The sequence below is a fragment of the Ictidomys tridecemlineatus genome, chromosome 3 (assembly GCF_052094955.1).
Source record: "Ictidomys tridecemlineatus isolate mIctTri1 chromosome 3, mIctTri1.hap1, whole genome shotgun sequence".
NCBI lineage: Eukaryota > Metazoa > Chordata > Mammalia > Rodentia > Sciuridae > Ictidomys > Ictidomys tridecemlineatus.
The window spans coordinates 94066150-94072013 of record NC_135479.1 but is presented as its reverse complement, the minus strand read 5'-3'; positions in this window follow the sequence as shown (position 1 = coordinate 94072013).

Here is a 5864-nt window from a genome sequence, read left to right as displayed (position 1 = left end):
ATATACACAGTGAATTTCACCTTTATGTGTATCTACAAAGCACCAATTGAAAAACAATAAATAAATAGAATGAAGATCAGTAGAGTACAGGAATGGGGGGAGGGAGGAGGCAAGGGCAACAGGAAGCACCAGGGACTGAGAAAAATTTCAATAACTTAATGCATAAAATATAAATGTGAATAGATAAAGTTAATTCTTAATATCTTAAAATTTATAGAATCACTTAAATTTCAAAGCAGGGATCCTTTATTATACTTGATTATTTTGCTACATTTGTGGATAATTTAAATATGCAATGGATTTGAAATATTGTTCAAACACCTGGTTTTGTTATAGAAGACAAGAATTAAATGGAAATGTTATCCTTAGTTCATTTGTTTTTGATTTGTCTATACTTTGACGATACAGCCTATGAGTGTTATTTTTTGTCAATAAGCTTAGAAATCACAAAAAATTATTGGTAAAACAAACACTGAAAAATAGAAGGAAAATTTGGAATTATTCTGTGATTCTCAAAGTGTGGTTCTTGGGCCAGCAGCATCAGCATGACCTGATGTTAAAACATTAAAAATGGAGACTTGGGGGCCTTTCCTTACACTTGTTGTATTAGAAACTCTGGGATCACGGCTAGCAATTTGTGCTTTAATAACCCTCCTGGGTGAATCCAGTGCAAACGAAGGGTGAGAGACCCTGGTCTAGGTCACCTGGAAGAGTATCTAATGGGTCATTATGATAATGTACCTTTAGCATGGAGTGAGAATTAGATGGGTAATTGATGATTGACAGGTTAGGTAACCATTCTCTCTGCTTTCTCTAGAAAGGTGACCACCTTGAGGCAGTTCAGAGTAATAGAATGAATCTGAACTTTGAAGTGTGAAAATCTAGTTTTCAATTTGCAACTTTTTATAGGCGAGTCACTAAAGCACTTTTGAGTTATGGTTCTAACATATTGTGGCTCAGAGGAAGAGCACTTGCCTAGCATGCATGAGGCACTGGGTTTGATCCTCACACCACATGAAAACAAAATAAAGGTATGTGTCTACCTACAACTAAAAAATAAATATTAATAAATAAATAAATACTAGTAATCTTCCCCCAACCAAGTCACATCGACTTGTGATCAAATGCAGGCATACACATAAGGCAATTTAAAAATTTTCTAGTATTATGCAAATGTTACTTTTTATATACTCATTACTGCCAGTATGATTGCATATCTCAAAACTTACCCTTCTCACTTCTCCATTCTTTGCCCCATTAAAATTTAATTACATCTTGAAATTTAAGTTTTGCAAAACAGGGATTTAAAAAACATGATATTGGCGTCTTTAAATAAAAAAAGAAACCGGAGCTCTTGAAAAATATTTTACATATGAAATGATACATATGGATTTTTTCTTTGTTTCATGAATAGTCTTTTACATGCCTTTAAATCCACAATGTGAAACGAATCAGTAGCACACTTCAGGGATACCATGGCAATAATAATGCATTTGGAACATTAAGTGTCAAATTTCCCTCACATATTTCAAAAATTGTTTTACATTTTTCTGGTTTAACCTCTCTTGACACCAGTGAACTTAAGGCTTGTAATTGAAGGATAAGTGAGTAAAAAAGCAGTTCAAGTGATAATATATCCATTTCAATTCCTATTTTCTGGACGGAGACCTTTTATGCTAAGTTCATGTGAGAGCAAATTTTTATGACAAAATTATAACCCTCAGATAGACATTACTCAGGCGGGCTGAGATCTGTCCTGGTATAATGGATTTTGTGACAATGAAATGCAAGAGAATCTCCCAAAAGCTTTGCCTAAGAAAATTCTGACAGTAGCCTATGTGCTGCCGAAATTTTCAAGATGCTATTATGAATCATTATAGAAAAATGGCTGGGTATTTTAATCATGAAATACAATTGTGTAAAAAGGAGAAAGATGAGTACAGGAGAATCTTTGACACTTTGCTTTGTATTCATATTAGCCTCACTATGTAGAAAATGTTGCTTTTAATGTGGTTTTGCACAATAAAACCTTGTGGTTTGGAAGGGCTCGTGTATTTGTTTCCCCTAATTTGAGTTCTGCCCATAATTTTCTGCATGTTACCAGCCGAATGAAAAGGAAACATCCTCTGTCACCAGATGTAATCTGAACTTCAGATCATTCCTTGTAGATTTATTCTTTCCTAAGGGGGGTTCACTGCTTCTTTTTTCATTTCAATGTGTTGATTTTTTTGAGGTATCTGCGTAAAGTTTCAGTACTGTACTGTGCACAATTAAAAAAAAATCACATCCTTGTCAAGGATCATGATTTCATAACAAATCAGCAGGTTAATGATTTTATGAAATTTTAAGATTTTTGATTTTCCTGTTTTTGATCATTGGAAATATTTTATATTTTCCATACACCAAATGGAAGTTTTTATATTTTTTTCCTGAAGATCATTAAAAAGGGAAAGAAGAAACTAATAGTAATAAGCACAATAACAAAAAGGAAGTCAATGAGAAACTTTAAAAAAGACTGGAGTTGGCATTTTCACACTTTTATGTGTGAAAATATGATGTTGCTCTGTTTGTTTTGGTACCATCCAATTCTTTCACAAGAAGAAACACCTGAGCCAGTTCATTACAAGACCATGTACTTTGTCCCAAATACAAATAATATGGAAATCATTGGCTTAACTTGATTAGCATCTATTATCTCAAATTCTAACAAAAACCTAATAGATGGGTCTGGCAGGCAAAGGTGATGGTAGCTGGCTGATTGTTGTTCAGTGGTAGAATCAGGATTCCAATCTCCACCTCCTGGTTTCTACTCCCATGATTTTGCGGAACACCATAGCATCCTCCAAAAGTGTCCACCTAGGGCACATCTGGAACTGGTTTCCCAATTGTTCCTGTATTGTTGCATTAATTAGGATTAGGCTTCATTGGGAACAACAGTGATTCAAATCAACAGTAGATTAATTAAGACCTTCCTTTCTCTTTTCTTTCTCCTCTTTCTCCTTCTTCTTCTGTGCTCAGAATCGAACCCAGGGCCTTGTTCAAATCAGGGACATGCTCTACCACTGAACTGTACCTATAACCCCTATTTGTCACATTTAAGTCCTAGGTGGTGTAGACCTTGATTAGCATCTCTAGTTGGTGAAGTTCTATGGTTCCAGGCTTCTCCTAACGGTTTCTTTGCTTTGATTCTCAAGATCACTTAGGGTCCAAAATGATGGACAACCATTAGCCATCATAATTGTATTATAGCCCAAAGAGAAGAGAACAAGATGAAGGGCCCAAGTGAGTGTTCCAGAGGTCTTGGAACTGAGCCTCCTAGACTGTAGCACATGATGCTTCTTAAAACTCATAGGCCAGAACAATACAATGGCTGCTATGATTTGCAAGGAAGTTTTGGAGATTTTATTTGGATGGCCATGTGTCTAGTTCAAAGTTGGGAGATCTCCTATAAGGGAGAATAGAGTGAAGGAAGAGGAAAAGGAAAGAGAGAAGAATGGATTTTAGAGGATGCCATGCAGTAGTGAAGGTCCAGGTGGTCAGGTATGGTTTATGGGACTCCATTGGTTCTTACAGATACTCAGATAAATAAGTGTTCAACCAAGATTACTTACTGCTGTTGCTTCATAATGCATGAAATCAGGGAACTTTGACATTAATTTAATATTATAACACCACATTGTAGATTTTTTTGGGCCAATGCATAGTCTTCTTTAGGAAATCTCATTTACATTTTCTATATTAAATATAAATTGCTAGTTTATAGTAGTGAGAACCACATGGTGGAATTAAGATGAGTTATCTGTCCCTGACTTATCCCCTGACAGGGGAGACCAATATCCATCCATTTGGAATGTCAAAATAAACTGAGAGAACTTGCATGCTCTCTATAACACCTTCTATCTTTCTCTGGAGATTAAATCTTTGCTTTTTTGTTTAAATTAGCCATAAGGGTTTGTGTTCCATGAGAAATAGTAACTCCCTTCTGGAGGTCTAATGTTTGCTTAGCCGTTGAGTATTCCTGTGATCAAAGAATGGTGTGTGGGATATAAGGAGGAACTTTTGACAGGACATTTAAAAATCAGTTTAGACTCATGCTTCTCACTGGAAGTTCATTTATTACATGGTTAATTTCCTCATGGAAGTGAGTTGTGTATCTCAGCACGAGACCATTGCTCTCAAATAACAAATTTTCGAAACATGAAAAAAATGTCCCTCAAGTGAATTTAATAGGAAAATTGGAAAAGAAATGTTGATTTAGAAGATTTTTTTATTAGGATATATTATCAAGAATATTATAGGAGATAGCAGAACTTGTAACTTGAGCACTACGCCCTTTTCCTGATAAAGGGGAAGTGTATGGGAAGACTCAGCACAGATTGCCCAAACATTTTCATAAAAATGAAACTTGAGTTTTTAAACTTTAATGCATATGTCTTCCTTCACATATTTATTTTCATTTTCATATGAAGTCAAAGAGGCAAACATACCATAGAAAGCCATTCAAAAAACTATTTGATTAGGATAAAGAATGATCTTGTAGGATTTTTAACTTTTAGCTAGTCAGATAATTTTTTTTTCCTAAGAAAATAAATATCAAACTGAATAATAGCTCAAATAAGTTGTATATAAAACTTTTGTGTCTTTTACAAATAATACTGGATGGACATAGAACATCTTCAACAACTGGAATTCTCTCTCACCTCCTCCATCTAAAATCCTACTGGAATTAGAGATATTTATGTGAATTTAGGGGTAGAGCTGAGTTAAAAACCCTTTCTCAGCTGAGTAAGTGTGAACGAGTCTATAATTCCCACATGGCATATTTAAGGGAATAAATTGACACTCCTATGTTCTGAAACCAGTTTGGAATGCTAAATATTTAGGTATAGGTATTATATTTTTTTTGTGAGACAACATATTCTCAGACAAAATTTTGTCTTTCACTTTCTTGTGAAAGACCTTTCTTGTGAAAGACCTCGACCTGTAATGAAATTTTGTTTTTTTAATATTTATTTTTTTCTAGACAATTTTGCATGAGAAAAATTTGCATGAGGAAATTTTGCATGAGAACATTTTGCCTACCTCCTCACTATCAGAAATGCCATCATCTTGGAGATTTAATGATGTCCATGCTTCTGGCAGTACCTAAAGGATTCATGAGGAATGTTCCAGGTTATTTGTTGAGTATATTTCTCAGGACCTTTCAGGATCCTCAGAGTCTATTGTCAGAGTGTTTGGAGAAATAAGTTTATGGGAAGTCAAGGTACTCTCTTCCTGTCCTTTAAATTCAGCCTGTGGGGGCCATTTGTGTTCTGAATTTCCAGAATGTAGATACCACCACTGTTGTCCTTTGACAAGGGGTCAATGTTGAGAATATTAAGGGATCAATATTTGGGGGAAAAGTATTTTGGAAGAGCATCTTAAACAACAGGCTAACAGACTGAACACTGGTACCAAGTTACCATGATTGCCAGTGGTTGACCAGACTATTTATCTCCTAATGCATCTCCTGGTCTCCTCTCTTTCCATCAGGAGGGCAAGGCCATAGTTGTGTCTGTCACTGCTGAGAGATGTTTTGGCGGGTGGTTTCCTCTGTTCCTCTGATTACAGCAGGTTAAATTAAACTGTTTTGAGTTTAATATATGTTATAGCGATGAGAACTGGGTTGGTTGTATAAAGCACTGAGATTCATCTCTATAAACAATGTTTCCTTCTATCAGAAAAAATATGTGGGCAAATTATGTTTTTGAAAAATGAAGATATTCTTTCTTATTAACAGGCTGAATAAGAAACATTAATCTTGACTATTAACGCTATTGGAAAAATGCAGAGAACAGTCTATCAAAAACAGCATTTTTAAAGCA